Below are 20973 nucleotides of genomic sequence, written 5' to 3'. Positions count from 1 at the left end.
GGAGCACTACACATTCTATTCCAAATCAAAACATGAAGAAAAATGTATCAAATGTGTGTTGTTCCTCTAAAAAAAAATTGAAGAAACGTGAATATTAGACTGTTCAAAAAAAAATAGCAGTGTTTGTATTCTTCTTTACAAACTCAAACATTCACTATATAAACTGAAAAATGTTTGAAGATTTTGCTTTCCTTTTGAATCACTTAATTAATATTTAGTTGTATAACCACTGTTTCTGAAAACTGCTGTACATCTGTGTTGCATGGAGTCAACCAACTTCTGGCACCTGTGAACAGGTATTCCAGCCCAGGATGATTGGACTACATTCCACGGTTCTTCTCTATTTCTTGGTTTTGCCTCAGAAACTGCATTTTTAATGTCACCCCACAAGTTTTCTATTGGATTAAGATCCGGAGCTTGGGCTGGCCACTCCATAACGTCAATCTCGTTGGTCTGGAACCAAGATGTTGCATGTTTACTGGTGTGTTTGGGGTTGTTGTCTTGTTGGAACACCCATTTCAAGGGAATTTCCTCTTCAACATAAGGCAGCATGACCTATTCAAGTATTCTGATGTATTCAAACTGATCCATGATCCCTAGTATGCGATAAATAGACCCAACACCGTAGTAAGAGAAACATCCCCATATCATGATGCTTGCGCAACTATGCTTCACTGTCTTCACAGTGTACTGTGGCTTGAATTCAATGTTTGGGGGTCGTCTGACAAACTGTCTCCAGCCACTAGACCTAAAAAGAACAATCTTACTTTCATCAGTCCACAAAATGTTGCACCATTTCTCTTTAGGCCAGTCAATGTGCTCTTTGGCAAATTGTAACCTCTTCAGCACATGTCTTTTTTTCAACAGTGGGACTTTGCGGGGGCTTCTTGCAGATAGCTTGGCTTCACATAGGCGTCTTCTAATTGTAACAGTACTCACAGGTAACTGTAGACCTTCTTTGATCTTCCTGGAGCTGATTGTTGGCTGAGTCCTTGCCATTTTGGCTATTCTTCTATCCATTCGAATGGTAGTATTTCGCTTTCTTCCATGTCTTTCAGGTTTTGGTTGCCATTTTAAAGCATTTGCGATCATTTTAGCTGAGCAGCCTATCGTTTTCTGCACTTCTTATGCACTTCTTTATATGTTTTCCCCTCTCCAATCAACTTTTTAATCAAGGTACGCTGTTCTTCTGAACAATGTCTGGAACTACCCATTTTCCTCAGAATTTCAGAGAGAAATGCACTGTAACCAGCATGTACAACATTTGCTGCCTTCCTTCCTTAACCATTAGCCGCCTGGCCAATGGCCGTTTGGTGGCTTTAGAAGTGCTGCGGCATTCCGGGTGCACGCCATTTGGCGTGCACCCGCACATGCGCAGTTTGCGGTAATGCAGAGTCTCGCAGCGGCGCGATCTGTCACCCGCCGTGTACCTCGGACACGGCCGATGACAGATCTGAGTACCGGCCCCGTTGCTGGTACCATGTGACCTGCTGTGACCAATCACAGCAGGTCACATGACAGTTGTATACAATGGATGGCTTCATTCATGCCATCCATTGTATACTAGTGCCTAGCTGTGAATGGTCACAGCTAATCACATGCACATGTCATGTGATTAGCTGTGACCAAATCACAGCTAAGCACAAAAAAAAAAAAACCTGAATGAATCGATTTCATTCAGGTAAATGCTTGCTTATAGCAAAGTAATTCTTTGCTATAAGCAAATTGTGTAAAAAAAAAAAAAAAAAAAAATACTGATCACTTCCCCAAAGTAGTACAATGTTACTATGGTAACATTGTACTACTTTGGTCATAGTACAATATGCAAAAAAAATCTTAAAAAAAAATAAAAAAATGTAATAAAAAATTAAAAATAAAAAAAAAATAAAAAAAAAATATATTTTTTTTTTCATACTGTCACCAGTCAGTGTCCCTGTTCACCGCCATGCCAGTTATATGATGACGCTGTACTGCATTGGTGAAAGTATGTAAAAAAAAAAATAGTGAAAATAATTTTTTAAATTTTTTTATTTTCCGAAAAATTATGACAAAAAAAATACAACTTCAAAAAACTCGCCATTCCTCTTATAAAGTACGTCGGACTGTCTACTCTGCAAAAAGGGGTCATTTGGGGGATATCTGTACTGTTCTGACATTCTTGGACCTCAAGAAATTAGATTGGCTGTCAGTACTTCAGGATTGATCAATTTTCAGATCTATACCATAGTTTGTAAACTCTATAACTTTCCTACAAACTAAATAATACATCCTAATTTGGGTTATTTTCACCAAAGACATGTAGCAGAATACATCTCGGCCTAAATTTATGAAGAACAATTATTTATTTGTAAACTTTTATAACAGAAACAAAGAAAAACGTGTTTTTTTTCCAAATTTTTGGTCTTTTTTTGTTAATTTAGCAAAAAATAAAAACCCCAGCAGTGATTAAATACCACCAAAAGAAAGCTCTAGTTGTGTGAAGAAAATGATAAAATTTTAGTTTGGGTACAATGTTGTATGACCGCGCAATTGTCATTCAAAGTGTGAGAGCGCTGAAACGTGAAAAATGGCCTGGGCAGGAAGGTGTAAAATTGCACGGTATTGAAATGGTTAAATAAGGGCAATAATTGCCACCTGTTTTTCAAAGAATGAATGACCTCACTAATAGAACTCCACACTGCTATTATTTTGAACATGCCCATTTCAATGAGTGATTCAATTACACAGAATCAGCAGCATGCATGTCATGACTGTTGGGTCTGTTGGATTTCTATTACTCTACTACACCTGCTAGTAAATTATTTGCCATGTAGAAATATAATTTCTACCAAAAACAGTGATTGATCAGGTTAGTGATGTCTGACTGCTATTATTTTGAACACAACTGTATGTATTTATAAAATTTTGCACAGTCTGACAGAACTTTGTGAGGGTGTTTGAATGAAAAATACAACCCCCATAAACCACAGCAGGTAATGTGTATTGAGCCTTTTTGCAAGACACAGGTTCTTCTTTTTAGACCCCGCCATAACTCCTGAGGGGAAATCCTGCTTCAAATATATGATAGTTACATAGGTTGAAAAGACGCATATCCGTTTAGTTCAACCAATAGAAAAAATAATAGAAAACCTCCATATACACAATCCTATATCTACAGTTGATCAAGAGCAAAAAATCCTATGGAGCATGGTCCACTTTGCTGCAACACAGGGGAAAAATTATTTCAGATATATTTTGTGCATTTATGAAAACATCCAGCTCATTTTTAAAAGAATCTATTGAACTGGTCAGAACTAGTTTTTGAGAGAGTCTTTTATATATTGTGCTGGTGCAAGGCCCTGACACTTTGTAAAAGTAGGGAAAAGGAATGCAGGGTTCGCATGTATGCAGAGTGAGGGGCTCTGGAATATCAATTTTGAGTTGAAAAAACTGTTTTTGTATTTCTTACTGATCTGGTTTTTTCTGGAGTTTAAAGCTTTCAAAGAGTTTAGGGAAGGAAGAAATTTCCAACCCAGTATCTAGTGTCTTGCATAATGAAGGGCATAGTTCAGAGCTCCCATTAGGAGATAGGTGTGCTCCAATCAAGGAGACAAGTCTGCTCTGTTGAGGAGACAGGTGCTCCCAACCTGAATCCAGGAGGTCTCAGGCTAGGAGACAAGAGGGCTGAAGCAAGAGGTGCAAGAACTGTATTTAAGCACAGTAAGTATTGTGAACAGGTCTGAAGAACCAACGTATAGGTTTGCAGTTGAGGTCTGAGTAGCAGTGTCACAAGAGAGAGTCAGAAGGCTAATCAGTTATTTTTCGAAGTTGGTCCTGATAGTGGAAAGCACTGCAGGGGAAATGTCTAGCAATTCATGTGGAACTGTTTATTTTAATTTGTTTTAACAATAATTAATTTAGCGTATAGTCACACCATATCTCATAAGAAGAAAAAAAAACAGGAAAAGTTGGACTTTTAAAGTTTAATTCCTCAACAAATAAACAACCAATTGAAATGATATGAAATACAATCTTTATTAAATAAACATTATTAAAATTGCCCAATGGTAGACAATATAAAACTATTCATATTGATATATATATAAAGAAATGGATAACATCAAGAGAAATGGAGGTAATCTCAAGAGCCAGTGATAATAATATGATGCAACTATAGACAACCTCTTAGCTTTAACATGTTTCTCTATACATCTTCATCAGGAGAGGGGTACTACAAATATAAAGACAATAAAATAATTTCCAGTTACAACAATTTGTCAGTCAGCAATGCATCAACAATAGTTAGCAATAAGTGCACAGAGGGCCAGCTGGACTTATATCTTGGTGTGTATCCAGTGCAATTAAAAGTAGTAAAAACACATGTGCATCCTGGCTATGTGCGGAAGCCATGCATTACCTCCAGACAAGCGAGAGACACACCTTCAAACACAAGAGGGGAGCCAAATTAACTGATCAAACCAAAGCACCAATACTAAGGAGGGAAGAATACAGAGAAGGAGGGAGAGATATGTATTATGCTCATAAAACCTATGGAAATTGAAAGAGCCTACACAACTTACATCCACATACCCTCAGGAAATGAAACAGTTAAGTTCTCCTGAGAAGAATACAGGCTTACATGGTCTAAAATGGACTTGTAATGACACATGAAAAAAATATACAAAAAATATCACAAATAAGAACCCCCATGATAATAGTCATCAAAAAGACCACTCAGTGAAAAAAGGAACAAAGCATAAAGACAATAGTTCCCTAATGTCCTCTATTTTGGGTGTTACCTATTTCTCTGTATGAGTGTTTCTCAACCTTTTTTCAGTCAATTACTTATAATCTCAAGGCACACTTTAAAATTCTGCACAAACTTAAGGCACCCCATTCTAAAATGTAAAAAACATCCAGTTCTCCCAACGTTAGAGGTAATTTATTCTTCCAAAGCAAATACACCTTTGCACAGGGACTAGTATTCTAGTGTGTCTCTCTCAGTTTCTCTCCCTCATTCTGCTAATGTGATTCTGTGTTGAGGAGTGGGGCAGGCGAGGGGAAAACAGGGATGATGTGCATGCATCCTACGTTGTCCTTATCAACTGATGTTGTAATGGGTTATTAATTAGGATGGCAGCTAGAAGGTCATAAAAATGCACAATGAAAACTTGTGGCTTTGTGTACTAAAAGGCAGGATTGATCCACCTGCTGGCTTGTATACAATTTTTGGGCATTTTGCCAAGGCACCCCTGAAGAAACCTGAAGGCACCACAGGGTGCCTGAGCACCCTGGTTGAAAAAGGCTGCTCTATATACTGTACATCCATATGTATTGTTTTATATCGCTTATCATTGGGAATTTTTAGTCATTTGTATTTAATAAAGATTGTATTTTATATAATTTTATTTGGTTGTTTATTTGTCGAGGAATCAGACCTTAAAATTCCTTCTTTTCCTGATTTTGGTTTTTCTTCTCTATATTTTATTTGTTTTAAATAAAAGTGGGCAACCAAGCCATAGAACAGACTGCCTGACTAGTGTGGACTCACAGAGAATGCTTAATCCTTAATTTAAAAATTAGAGAAAAAAATTAAACATGCAACTACAGTGTGTATTTATATATACAAAATTGAGTACACCCCTAAGTGAAAATGTCCAAATTGGGCCCAATTATCCATTTTCCCTCCCCGGTGTCATGTGACTCTTTAGTGTTACAATGTCTCAGGTGTGAATGGGGAGCAGGTGTGTTAAATTTGGTGTTGTCGCTTTCACTCTCTCATACTGGGCACCTCATGGCAAAGAACTCTCTGAGGATCTGAAAAAAAGAATTGTTGCTCTACATAAAGATGGCCTAGGCCAGGGGTGGGCAACTGTGGCCCTCCAGCTGTTGGTGAACTACAAGTCCCATCATGCCTCTGCCTTTGGGAGTCATGCTTGTAACTGTCAGTTTTGCAATGCCTCTTGGGACTTGTAGTTCTACAACAGCTGGAGGGCCACAGTTGCCAACCCCTGGCCTAGGCCATCTTTATGTAGAGCAACAATTCTTTTTTTCAGATCCTCAGAGAGTTCTTTGCCATGAGGTGCCCAGTATGAGAGAGTGAGAGCAACAACACCAAATTTAACACACCTACTCCCCATTTACACCTGAGACCTTGTAACACTAAAGAAGATTGCCAAGACCCTGAAACTGAGCTGCAGCATGGTGGCCAAGACCATACAGTGGTTTAACAGGACAGGTTCCACTCAGAACAGGCCTCTCCATGGTCGACCAAATAAGTTAAGTGCACGTGCTCGGCGTCATATCCAGAGGTTGCCTTTGAGAAATAGATATATGAGTGCTGCCAGCATTGCTGCAGAGGTTTAAGGGGTGGGGGGTCAGCCTGTCAGTGCTCAGACCATACGCCGCACACTACATCAATCACTGCATGGCTGTCGTCCCAGAAGCCTCTGCTAAACATGATGCACAAGAAAGCCTGCAAACAGTTTGCTGAAGGCAAGCATACTAAGGACATGGATTACTGGAACCATGTCCTGTGGTCTGATGAGACCAAGATAAACTTATTTGGTTCAGATGGTTTGAAGCGTGTGTGGCGGCAACCAGGTGAGGAGTACAAAGACAAGTGTGTCCTGCCTACAGTCAAGCATGGTGGTGGGAGTGTCATGGGCTGGGGCTGCATGAGTGCTGCTGGCACTGGGGAGCTACAGTTCATTGAGGGAACCATGAATGCCAACATGTACTGTGACATACTGAAACAGAGCATGATCCCCTCCCTTCAGAGACTGGGCCGCAGGGCAGTATCCCAACATGATAACGACCCCAAACACACCTCTAAGACAACCACTGCCTTGCTAAAGAAGCTGAGGATAAAGGTGATGGACTGGCCAAGCATGTCTCCAGACCTAAACCCTATTGAGCATCTGTGGGGCATCCTCAAATGGAAGTTGGAGGAGCGCAGGGTCTCTAGCATCCACCAGCTCTGTGATGTCGTCATGGAGGAGTGGAAGAGGACTCCAGTGGCAACCTGTGAAGCTCTAGTGAACTCCATGCTCAAGAGGGTTAAGGCAGTGCTGGCAAATAATGGTGGCCACATAAAATATTGAGACTTTGGGCCCAATTTGGATATTTTCACTTAGGGGCGTACTCACTTTTGTTGCCAGCGGTTTAAACATTAATGGCTGTGTGTTGAGTTATTTTGAGAGGACAGCAAATTTACACTGTTATACAAACTGTACACTCACTACTTTACATTGAGCAAAGTGTCATTTCTTCAGTGTTATAACATGAAAAGATATAAAATCTTTACAAAAATGTGAGGGGTGTACTCACTTCTGTGAGATATTGTGTATATATATATATATATATATATATATATATATATATATATATATATATATATTTATATAAACTGCTCAAAAAAATTAAAGGAACACTTTGAAAACACATCCCAACTCAATAGGGAAAAATATCATGCTGGATATCTATACTGATATGGACGGGGTATTGTGTTAGGAATGTAAGGATGCCCCATCGTTTGATGGAAATTAAAATTATCAACCTACCGAAGAGTGAATTCAAAGACAACCTGAAAATCAAAGTGAAAAAATGATGCAGCAGGCTAGTTCATTATGCTGAAATTTCATTGCAGCAACTCAAAATGGTACTCAGTAGTTTGTATGGCGCCCACATGCTTGCATGCATGTCTGACAACATCAGGGCATGCTCCTAATGAGACGACAGATGGTGTCCGGGGGTATTTCCTCCCAGATCTGGACCAGGACATCGCTGGGCTCCTGGACAGTCTGAGGTGCAACCTGGCGGCGTCAGATGGACCAAAACATGATATCCCAGACGTGTTCTATTGGATTTAGGTCAGGTGTGCGTGCGGGCCATTCAGTGGTATCAATTCCTTCATCCTCCGGGAACTGCCTGCATAATCTCGCCACATGAGCCCGGGCATTGTCGTGCACCAGGAGGACCCACTGCACCAGAGTAGGGTCTGACAATGGATCCATTGATTTCATCCAAATACCTAATGGCAGTCAGGGTGCCATTGTCTAGTCTGTAGAGGTCTGTGTGTCCCTCCATGGATATGTCTCCCCAGGCCATCACTGACCCAACACCAAAATGGTCATGTTGAATGATGTTACAGGCAGTATAACGTTCTCCACGGCTTCTCCAGTCCCTTTCACGTCTGTTACATGTGCTCAGGGTTAACCGGCTCTCATCTGTGAAAAACACGGGGCGCCAGTGGCAGTCTTGCCAATTCTGGTGTTCAATGGCAAATGCCAATTGAGCTGTATGGCAGTGAGCACAAGACCCACTAGAGGACGTCGGCCCTGAGGCCACCCTCATGAAGTCTATTTCTGATTTTTTGGTCAGAGACATTCACACCAGTGGCCTGCTGGAGGTCTGCTCTGGCAGTGTTCATCCTGTTCCTCCTTGCACAAAGGAGCAGATACCGGTCCTGCTGATGGGTTAAGCACCTTCCACGGCTCTGTCCAGCTCTCCTAGAGTAACTGCCTGTCTCCTGGAATCTCCTCAATGCTCTTAAGACTGTGCTGGGAGACACAGCAAACCTTCTGGCAATGGCACATATTGATGTGCCATCCTGGAGGAGTTGGCCTGCCTGTGCAACCTCTGTAGGTTCCAGGTATCGCCTCATGCTACCAGTAGTGACACTGACCCTAGCCAAATGCAAAACTAGTGAAAAACAGTAAGAAAAGATGAGTAGGGAAAAAAATGGCAGTGGCCTCCACCTGCAAAGCCATTTCTGTTTTGGGGGTCCTCTCATTGTTGCCCATCTAGTACACCTGTTGTTAATTTCATTAAAACCAAAGCAGCTGAAACTGATTAACAATCTGCTCTGCTACTTAACTGACCAGATCAATATCCCAGGAGTTTGACTTGATGCTATACTCTGTTTAAAAAGTGTTCCTTTAATTTTTTGGAGCAGTGTAGATGTACTGTATCAGACATTCTGGATAGCTACTTTGGTTATCAGTATGCACTGTGACCACTGTGAAATGCCAATTAAAAAAAATAGTGGAACAGGATCATTCCACAGGGGGTACGGTAGGGGGGTTATAATGGGAAAAGGCTCCACGCATAGCTGTATTGGTTTATGGGGGTTGCAATTTACATTCAAACACCTTCAAAAATTGCTGGGGGGCTGAAAGGGATCCAATGAGCTCTCTCCCTCACAGCACTACAGTATGTAAGAAAGCTTACCTGCAATGTGACAGTGCCACCTGCTGGAAGATTTCAGAATTGTGGCAGAATCCTGGGAATTGGACAGTAGAGTGTCTTTAGATTGCTTGTGTATGATAAAAGGGACAGCCTTCCAATTTTCTTTCTCCGAGCCTCAGACAAGATAAACTTTCTGTGTAATGTATCATCTTTGCTCTTTTATTCCAACTTCTACGTAACCTCATTTAGATATCGTTATGTATTTGTTAATGATTTTCAAATTTTAAACCCAAAAGCAAAAATCTATTATATTGCAGCTTACCAATTCTCAGATGTAATAGCTACATACGTTTTCTTTTGTTGGCTCCATTCACACTTGTGCGACTTGTCTTGCGACTTTGGACACATAAAGTCGTGTGACAAGCCACAGCCCATTATTTTCACTGACACCCATTGGGATCTATGCGACAAAGTCACAGCTACTTTGAAGAGGTCCCTGCGCTACTTTGATGCGACTTAGTTCCAGGGAATGTAAACGGTTTCCAGTGCGACTTTGGAGTTGCTCAAGTATGAATGGAGCCTTAGACTCTCTTTCTTTTTATTTTCACCTAGTGACCTGGTGATTGTTTTTCAACAGAAGAAGCTGTAATGCAGATGTAGCAGTTACAGGGTTGAGACAAACTATTACCTACTGACAGAGGTGCTTATAATTATCAGCTTCTATTTATGTAAAAAGGAAAAAAAAATCTGTTTGCTGTAACTGCTTATAAAGTGTTAGCTGAAGTTTAATCTCAATGTTAGTGTATTCGAATCTGCTAGTGCATCTAACACTTCCCTCTCCCCAGAATAACAAAGCTGCTGTCCAAAGATGACCCCTGTGCTCCTTCATCCAGAGTGGAGGCATTCTAATACAAGATGTCTGTTTCTGGTCAGATCACTAAGTGAAAACAGAGGGGGAAAAATTCCTAAAAAAGAACACTAATGCAGCCACAACATCTAATGACTAGCAATATGCAATATGCTACAATATATTACTTTGTTTTTTGTAGTTTAATACCACTTTAAATAAAACCTTTGCTTTTTTTAACACTGATAGTAGTATTATTATCACTGTAAATGTTATCAAAGCTCCAGCAGGTGGGCTTAATTCAGGGACAGACAACCATTTAACCTACAGAACAGAATTGCTCTGTTTCCTGTTTCAGGCAAACCAGACTTGATCTCACTCTAAATGCAGCTGGATCTTGGACACTGCAGACACCTGAAGGACTGGAATAGAATACATAATATATATATATTTTATAAAATTCCACAGATCCGAGCAGGGTGATCCGCTAGATGGATAACCTTGGATACTATGCAGTTGAACCGATCTCCACAGTCCAAAAGTATAGTACATTCAAAGGAAACTGCAAAATTAAGGTACTTAAACAATAATAAAGACTCACTGTCACCCTGCCATACAGCAAGGGTATCGTCAATGTAGTGATAATAACAGAGACCATAATCCTGAAAGAATTTATTACAAAAAATTTAATAAGTTTCTTTCATATTCATGAATGCATTTGTATATAGTGGCTTGACATTTGATCCCACAGAATCTCCTCATAACTGCAAAAAATGTTGATCCTAACATTATATATATTTATTTATTGATTGATTGATGTATTATGTTTAATAGATCATGATTAGTAGTCTCTTCCAATGTCTGTGAGGAATGCCATAGACAGGGAGGATAATTTAAATGAATTAACTTACCAAAGACTTGTATACGGTGGTTTCAGCCTGAGGAAGGACATGGTCTGAAAGCTTGTGCTGGAGGGTCACCATTTTGGCATTGTATAAGACTGACATGTATTTATTTTGAAAAAACCCCATAAAGCAAAATTTTTAATTCGGGAGTGCGACAGCCTTTTGTATGTTTACACATACACTATATTGCCAAAAGTATTGGGACACCCCTCCAAATCATTGGATTCAGGTGTTCCAATCACCTCCATGGCCACAGGTGTATAAAATCAAGCACCTAGGCATGCAGACTGCTACAAACATTTGTGAAAGAATGGGTCGCTCTCAGGAGCTCAGTGAATTCAAGTGTGGTACCGTGATAGGTTGCCACCTGTGCAATAAGTCCATCATGAAATATCTTTACTTCTAAATATTCCACAGTCAACTGTTAGTGGTATTATAACAAAGTGGAAGCAACTGGGAACAACAGCAACTCAGCCATGAACTGGTAGGCCACGTAAAATGACAGGGCGGGGCCAGTGCATGCTGAAGCACACAGTGCGCAGAAGTCGGTAACTGTCTGCAGAGTCAATAGCTAAAGACCTTCAAACTTCATGTGGACTTCCGATTAGCACAACAACAGTGCATACAGAGCTTCATGGAATGGGTTTCCATGGCTGAACAGCTGCATCCAATTCTTACATCACCAAGTGCAATGCAAAGCGTAGGATGCAATTGTGTAGAGCATGCCGCCACTGCACTCTAGAGCAATGGAGATGTGTTCTCTGGAGTGACGAATCAAGCTTCTCTGTATAGCAATCTGATGGGCTTGTCTGGGTTTGGCGGTTGCCAGGAGAATGGTACTTCCCTGATTGCATTGTGCCAAGTGTAAAGTTTGGTGGAGGGAGATTATGGTGTATTGTTGCTTTTCATGGGTTGGGCTTGGCCCTTTAGTTCCAGCAAAGGGAATTCTTAAGGCATAAGCTTACCAAGGCATTTTGGACGATTTCATACTCCCAACTTTGTGGGAACTTTGTTCCAACATGACTGCGCACTAGTGCACAAAGCATTGTCCATAAAGACATGGATGAGCGAGTTTGGAGTGGAGGAACTTGACTGGCCTGCACAGAGTTCTGACCTCAAGGAACTGACCTCAAGGAACTGACCTCAACCTGATAGAAAACCTTTGGGATGAATTAGATCGGAGACTGCGAGCCAAGCCATTTCGTCCGACATCAGTGACTGACCTCAGAAATGCGCTTATGGAAGAATGGTTAAACATTCCCATAGACACACTCCTAAACCTTGTGGACAGCCTTCCCAGAAGAGTTGAAACGTTCATGTGTGTGTAAAGGCAGGTGTCCAAATACTTTTGGCAATATAGTGTGTATATATCTTCTTTTATATATTATTTTCTACTCACAGAAAGATGGGTTCAATCCCCTTGAGAATGGTCCAGCTGTGCACCCCTTTGTTTTGGATTTTTTAAGCTGCCACCCAATTGTCTATTTATAATAGCAGTGAATGATGACTGATCTGCCAGGAGAAAGCTTTTAGGGCTCTTGGTGTTGCCTGAATCTTCAGAATGTTAAGTATAAGTATTTTAGAATTGTTCCATCTTCCATGAACCATATAATTTTTCAAACGATGCCCCCCTCCAGCCTTCTCTCCTTGCCTCTGATGTAATTTTGTCCAAAATAGCTATCAGTGGCATTGGGAAAGGTTTGGTGGTGTGGTCCATAGATTCTGTTTAGTAGTCAACAACATGCGGATCAGCTGGGATAATGACTTCCAAGCCTAATGGGAGAGGAACCTTACCTGAAACGGGAAGTGGACCCAGCATACCATCTGTATGCAACTGGAGAGTTATCCCAGATTTTTCAGTGAACAAGATGCTGTCAGAATCCTGGTTACCAATACCTCCTGGGTTTATAATTGAATTTAGTGAGTCAGCCATATTGAATTGCACCCCAAAAGTATTCATCTTCTTTGAAGGCATAGGCTGACTTCTTCCAGTTTATTAACCAACCCGACTGAAAGTATATTAGAATTTTGACATTGGATAGAAGGGTTTCTTTAGAGTGAGCTAAAAGAAGCAGTTAATAATGGACATGCCAATATATCAAGATATGGAAGATATCCAGAGTCCAAACAGGAGACGTCTGAACTGCAGATAAGCATCTGTCTGTGTGAAACAAAGAAACCTTTGAAAGGACGGATGGATCGGAGTATCCTTCAGGTTCATGGACAAGATACAATCATCTGGAAAAATTGAATTAGAGGGACTCAATTTTAAATCTTTCATACTGTATACAGAATCAGAATCATGTATAATGGGTTTTCAACAACCTGGTTCAAGGGTAAAGTTCAGACCTCCTAGGCCCTGACTTAAAAGCTTACTGTAGCTATAGGAGATGCACACAGGGCTATACAACTCATTCCCTAATAAACACACTCCCATTGACTGGTGGTAAATATTTATTGTTGGCTGTCGTTGGGGCCCAAAGTCTCCACTGGAGCATTCTAAGCAAAGCTTTGTAATGCAAAAGTAAAGGGGGGAACACACCTCAGAAAAAATCCCTGGGGATCCCAGAAAGGGCAGGAATATATCTAAAATTGTGGCCAAAGGCCTCTCGCCACTTCTGGCACAAGAACTCCTCCCCTTTCTGAGTCCTCTAGAATGGTGCCTCTGACTACAAGGGACTAGAAGTCAGTGAGGGTGGTGGCAGCAGTCCTGAACACAACGCAAAAGCTACCCCAGAAAAAAACTGCAGATATCCTGGATGCAGCCACTCTCTCTCTGCAGCCAGTCACAGCTCCTCTATCCTCTGGCACTTAGCACGGCTTCCAGCTAAGTCTAGCTGTAGCCTGTGTCAGTGCCCCTCTTGGCTGCACTGTCTATTACGTCAGGGCAGGAGGAGGATGGGTGCAGTAGACCCAGCAGGCTTACCAATTAGAGAGGAGGATATAAGGATACAGAGAGGAGAGAGGCGGATACAAGACCAATCACCCCGTACAAAGGTACAAAGAGAGGGAACAGCAGTGACCAGTCTTAATACAAAAGCAAAGTTTCACACTGGATTACTGCATAAATCCAGAAGAAATACACAAGTCACACCAAGATTCAAATAGGAATACACATGCTTCATTAATTTGGACAGTATTTGCTTATCCCAGAGTTAATCTGTAATTAACAGCCACAAATGGATTCATGCCAGATGCTAAACCCTGAAGTCCCTCCAGGTATCTGCTGAGCACAGGTTTTTCCCATTCATGTAGCATTGGTGATCTCACTATGGCCGCCCTGCAGTGATCAAATCCCTGCAGAGACATTCCTTGCTGTTCTTTCTTGGAAGCACAAAGCTCTGCTTTTGTATTATTTTAGCTCTAGTCTGATAGTTCATGGCAGTATCTCTTTCCAGATCACGAGCTATGGCAGTTGCATTGCTTGCTTGTCCCTGTCTCTGAAGACTTCTTAATGAATAAGTACACTGCCTGCAGCGCGCAGGCCATGTCAAGATTTCCCTCCTATTTTTTCTAGCTTGGACCATGTTGGTATGTTTGTCATTAAACAAAAGAATGTCACCAGGGAACAGAGGTCTAAACCTTTTCCTTCATAAGGCTCAGTTAGCACTGTAGAATTTGACTACAGCTATGTGTGTTCCTTTTATGACTCTTTCACCAGCTATCTAAGGTACTTGCCTTGGCAGTGGCTGCTCCTGAGCCATTTGTGCCAGCAGTTACTAACTACCTTACAGTGGGGGCCTTTTCCTCTGTCACGGAGGGCTTTATCTCACAGCTATTACAGCTAGTGACACAGTCTTCTCAGGAAGGCCATGCTTGTCCTTCATCCATTTCTCTGATGGAATAAGACTGTAACAGTCCCTCCCAGCCACTGGGCCTCCTGTGGCATGATTCTTTTTGAGGATGAACTCTCGTATGACCCTTTGTATACTTGTCATCTTATCCAATCAGAAACCGATGGTAGCCTCTCTCATTGAATACCTTACAGCTGGAAGATTCTTCAGTCTCCACCGCTAGGAGGTGAGTGGTTCTGGCATACACACACCAAAGCAGTTTTCTAAAGTATTGCCCCAACATCCCAACATAACTCATTCAATAATGTTATCTACGAGCATTAGATGCATCTGGACATGCTTTTCCTCTTTATTAGGAAGTGGAACATTCTGTGTGCGGCGGTTTCTCCTCTTAAAGTGGTAATAAACTGGAAAAAAAGAGAAAAAAACTTGCATCACATACTAGCACACTTTGTGAAACTTACTTTAAAATGAAGCCCTCCAGCAGCATGCTGTCCATCTTCGCTCGGTCGGTCTTCCAGGTTCGCGGGCTCTGTTCCTTTGAATGGCCTAGCTGCAATGACATCACTCCAGCACATGCGTGCAGGAGTCACTGTTTGTGGCACAGCTTTGAAGGAATGGCACGGGTATGCCATTCCTTCAGAGAGCATGTGCCAACTGCTACACAAGTAAATGCCTCTTAAAAGGTGCATGTTTAGGAGATATTTACAGATAGGCCCTAATATATGCAGTGCCTTGAACAAAGTATTCAACCAAGTATTGACTCGGGAGCTGAATACAAATGCACAACACACTTTTCAGATATTTATTTGTAAAAAAATTTGAAAACCATTTATCATTTTCCTTCCACTTCACAATTATGCGCTACTTTGTGTTGGTCTATCGCATATAATCCCAATAAAATCCATTTACGTTTTTGGTTATAACATGACAAAATGTGGAAAATTTCAAGGGGTATGACTACTTTTTCAAGTCACTATAGGTAAAACATTAAAAATGGACTTTACTACCACTTTAGGGGACTACTGCTTTTCTGATGGTGGCTGCCCCCACCTTTACAGACCCTACATATGAGACTGCAGTCTCTCTCCTGCTCCCTGTGTACATTAATGGGTTCATTATTGAGACCTAATGTAGTTTTTACTTTGCTGGCCCAGACGCTCTCTAAGGCTGGCCATACACTATACAATTTTCTTACAATTTTTTGTCCAATTTCTGCCCAATTTCCTTTAGATTTACCTTTCACTATGTAGTGCAAGGGCCTGCCTAATTAGATACAATTGAAAGTGTTGTTTAGGTTTGACCTCCTATTATATGGTTTTTGGTAAATCTAAACCAAAAATCTCAAGAAAATTGTATAATGTATGGCCAGTCTATGTGGGCCAAGATTCTGAGTTGGGACCTATAATGCAGGTCATAGACTGGGAGAAAACCGGACGGTTTTTAAAAAAAAAAACGAAAAATCGGTCGTTCAATAGGCTGACGTTACCACCAACAGTAAAAAAAAAACGGCCGATTTTCTTCCCGTCTACAGCCGGCATTTCATTACTTCTGTCCCCGCAGACAGCCCCGCTATTATATTTGACATTAAAAAGTATTGCGGTTGCAACATTGTATCTATTTGTATCCATTTCAGATACAGATGTTTTTCGGATACAAATAGATACATTGTTGCAACCACAATACTTTTTAATGTCAAATATAATAGCGGACTGGAATTCTTCTTCTTTCTCTTCTCCTTCTTTCTCTTCTTCTTCTTTCTCTTCTTCTTTTTTCTCTTCTTCTTCTATTTCTTCTTCTTTTTTCTCTTCTTCTTCTTTCTCTTCTTATTTTTTTTTTCTTATTCTTCTTCTTCTTTTTCCTCTTCTTCTTCTTCTTTTTCTTCTTTTTATTTTTTTTTCTTCTTTTTCTTCTTTTTCTTGCAGGTCACGGCTCATGCGCAGATTTTTTATCGGTAAAAAGATCGGCTGATTTGCCCATTGTTGCCGCAAAATCGCCCAATCGGCAAAATCGGACGATTTTTTTCCAACTTTACCGATCAAAAAAATCTGACAAAATCCAGAAAAATGGCCGACCATTTAACCCATCAACGGTGTGAAAATCGGCCGATTTTTTTTTTTTCAGCTGAAAAATCGGCCGATTTTTGACCCATCTATGGCCTGCATTAGTCTCAAATATTGATTTCAAACTTGGTGCATGTGTGGATCAGATAAAAGTGCTTCACTTCACATGGCTTTCAAATTTGAATGCTAGCCACCAGGTGTTCTGCATCAGTCTTATGTCTGTTCTGATGCTCATATTCCTTTTGGATGCATGCATCTTGGTCTGTGGATCCATCCTATAAGAATACCCTACTTTGACTACCCTTTGTGGGATTGTCTTTTTGGATCTTTGCTGAGTGATGCCATACAGAGAACGTTGAGGGACAGAAGTACTAATCTCTCCTTGGCTTGTAAAAAGCAAACTGCAATGTGGTAGATGCTCACCCTCTTTTTCTACCACCAGATGGATCTTTTCTACTCAGAGGATGATCATGACATGCTCCTAAGTCAGTGACGTCTGTAGAATCCAGCAGATCTGAGTAAATAAAAGAGCCGAAACGGAATAGCACCTACTTTGTATTTGTTACATGTTTTGATTTACATAGCATGCTCTTTTCTGAAAACACGAGGACTGACAAATCCTTCTCATGTCTCTTTAAGTAATGCTTGAGGGGACTAGTGAATTGCATTTTTCATAATTAACCCTGCCTGTACTTATGATGGCAGATATCATTATCATTTGAAGACTAGATGTGCAGGACTATCTGTCCTAACTAAGGGTTAAAGATCTGAGGCTTGGTTTGTGCTTGGGTAAGTTAATGCACTTACAATAAACTGTTTCTCTTCTATTATTGCTATCAAAGCAATAGAAGCTGCATATAGTGTCCTATGTATAAATATGTCCCAAAGAATTAAAATTACAATTACATTTGCATTAATAACACTGGCATTGATTGAAAGACACTGGGGCCGTGGCTCTCACACCACGTCCAGTTATGGCTTTCAATCAGCCCTGTAACAGCCGTAACCGGAAGCCATGGCTCCTCTCTTACAATCAATGCCAGTGTTTTTAATGCAAATGTAAGTGCAATTTTAATAAATAAAAAGGATTATGAGATTTACTACACTATGAGAACCCCTTTTTTATATGAGTTTACTACAGGAAAAAATGGTGATCTTGTAAAGGGCCATGTACCCATTAATGTGTGGTGACACATAACCTCCAAAGTGGAAAGAAGTAAAGTGTTCCAGGGGAGGCTTTGACTAGGAGGAATCCTCAGCAAACTTTAAGTGGGGGAAAAGTGTTTTTGACCTGATACCTGGCATGTCCACTATTAAAGGCGAGCGCATAGTGCAGGGGTGGCGAACACACGGCTCCCGGCCAAAATGAATGCGGCTCTTTGCCTCTTATCATATTTTGTATACTGTGGCTCTTTGCCAAGTTTCTCTTATTTTTACCTGTTCCTCTATCCAGCGGCGCGCTGTCTTCCGGCTTCTGTAGTGTGGGCACTGAGCATGACAGCCGGGTGCCAAGTGCGCATGCGCAAGAAGCGGTGCTTTTTGTGAATGGTAAGGCGGTACCTGGGACACATGACAGATCCCAGAAGTCGCCGGACCAATCACAAAGCGCAAGTGCTTCTCGCTCGTGCGCACTGGGCACCCGGCTGTCATGCCGAGCGCCATTACAGAAGCCGGGAAGACAGCGCGCGGCTGGATCGAGGAACAGGTAAGATCAAACAAAAACTCTGCGGAAGTAAGAGCGGGTACCTGTCAAATTCAGGTACCCGCTCCCCACCTCCCCAAAGGTCAGCAGTCATCTGTACTGTCCGCAGTCTCTGGTCATCCCTGTGCTGTCCGCAGTCTCTGGTCATCCCTGTGCTGTCCGCAGTCTCTGGTCATCCTGTGCTGTCCGCAGTCTCTGGTCATCTCCTGTACTGTGTCTGCAGTCCATTAGTTCAGAATTTTTTTTTTGTATACTTGTGTGTTAGAGTGAGAGAGAGAAGGGAGAGAGAGAGAGAGAGAGACAGGTGCCACAGCAACCTCCAGGGTAGTTGATGTGTTAACTCTGGCTAAGTTGCATTTGATGTGTGTGTTGAGGGTGGACACTTACCTTGAAATGAACACATTGTTGTTTTGTAAGGGGAAGAAAGTGTTATGGTGAATAATATGGTTTTAATTATGTTTTTTTGTGTGAGTGTTTGTCTGTTTTGGCAGGTCACTGCGTGGTGTGGCTCTCTGACTTTCACAGTTTAAAATTTTGGCTCTTTGTGTCTAACTTGTTCGCCACTCCTGGCATAGTGAATGGTGGTGGGAATCGCTGCAAGGAATAAATAAAAATACCACGGGTGAAAACTAAGAAGATTTGGAACCATATGAACTTTTTATTTCACTAGAAGTAATGAGGACATTGATTATTAATGATTTACTGTATTATTATGTGGTGTGTTTTTATTTGTCACAGGATGGTAGCAAAATATTAATTGATTAAGTGTTAAAATAAGAAGGTGCAGCAATAGTTTTTTTATAGAAACATAGGGGCGTAGTGCTGTACCGAGATGGTAAATAATGTGGCCCCCACACCGGGAGTGTATATGAAGCTTCTATAGTGTAAAACCTTTTTATTCAAAAAAGAAAATTGGCAAAAACACACTTACAGTGCTGTAAATATGAAAGTGCCTTTAAAACTGAACACCATGCATTCCACAGACATGAACCGGAAGTGACGTAAGTTAGCCCCACCCAACGCGTTTAGCTATTGTGATCTCCTCAGGAGCGCTCATGGCGTTCAGTTTTTAAAGGCGCTTTCATATTTACAACACTATGAGTGTGTTTTTGGCAATTTTCTTTTTTAAATAAAAAGGATTTACACTATAGAAGCTTCCCTTTCTCTTTGACATATTTCTTTACGGTCCAGCATAAATGCAAAGCTCTGGTATATATCTTCACGGTCTGGCACATGGAAGATCAGCAAGTTTGACATTGACTATATTTGCACATGATTTTGGAATTAATATATGCACAGATTGTTTAGTTGCACAACAGTATTTTGTTGCATATTGCATATTGAACATTGTATATTGGACATTTGTATTTGTGTATTACATCTCAATTTTGTGGGGAGGTGCACAATGTTTTAGTTGCACCATAGTTATTTACTGCTATTGCAGATTGCACATAGGATATCTGGATTTCATGCAAGGTATTCTATTATTTGGGGGAGGTGTATTATAGCACCTTATTCTAAAAATCAATTACCACTTCACATTTTTTGGAAAACTAGGGAAAAGGTTTCTATTATTATCCACTCACAATGTGGGATAAGCTGATGAGGCCTTTGTTGTACTTGATGTTTTCTGTCCAACTCACCTGGTCCTGTCTTAACACGGGAGGGTGCTCTGTGGGACGATTCCCTAGGAGTATCTTCTCACACATCTCATTAATTTCCATTTATTCCTCAATTTGATAAGTTTTAGGAAGGGGGAAGGGTTAATTTATGCATTTAATGCATGAAGGTAAAAAACCTCGAGTCTTTACAACCATTTTAAGTACGAAAATCCAGTTTTGTTTTAGGGAAAAAAATACAATTTGAATAAAAATAATGTAATTTGAAAAAGCAAAACGTGGCCTATTCATTTATGGGAAGGAGACATTTTAATTAGGTTGATATGACATTGTTATTCTGAAGTTCTTCTTTTACACATGTACTAAAAAGTATTTTCATGATTGCAGTAAATAAACATCAGTGAAGTAAACAAAAAAAAAGAAAAAAAAAAAGACATAGAATGCAAAAAGTAAATAGAGTGCATTGCAAGCTATACAAAGCAAGCAGTGTACACACGGAGGTCTGTGCAAGGCTGAAACTCACTCCTCTGTGGGGCCTGCAGAGACCCAGGTTACACAAAGCAATCAGTGTACTCTGTACTCTTGCTGCCAATCTCGTATCCCTTTCTCACCTTTCTGCAATTGGCAGAAAAGAAGCTTTTTTTCCCCATCACTGGTTTCTCCTTATGCCTGTTGATTTTTTTTTTCTACTGAATGTGGCGACTTCTCATTTCAACTTCAACTAGAAGACTAACAGCATAGCAATTATTGTCCGCGCAGAGAGTGGGGCGAGGAACATTGTCTTTCATATTAGGAATGAGATGGGTGTCCCTGAGAGTGACACCTATGTAAGTCCTATTATAAGAATTCATCGCTTTGCTTTGTTGTTTTATTCT

General features: G+C 40.7%; 1 protein-coding gene across 2 annotated transcripts in view; it reads left to right on the top strand.

Annotated features, from left to right (window-relative positions):
* Positions 1-20973, top strand: part of PPFIA3 (PPFI scaffold protein A3) — a 460187-nt gene that overhangs the window by 134521 nt on the left and 304693 nt on the right. The gene's annotated exons all lie outside the window — the stretch shown is intronic.

Source organism: Staurois parvus, unplaced genomic scaffold (assembly GCF_062004578.1).
Source record: "Staurois parvus isolate SC_StPar_1 unplaced genomic scaffold, SC_StPar_1.0 ptg000108l, whole genome shotgun sequence".
In the NCBI taxonomy this organism is placed as follows: Eukaryota; Metazoa; Chordata; class Amphibia; order Anura; family Ranidae; genus Staurois; species Staurois parvus.
The sequence above is the reverse complement of the archived record's forward strand: the minus strand, read 5'-3'. Positions and strand labels throughout refer to the sequence as shown.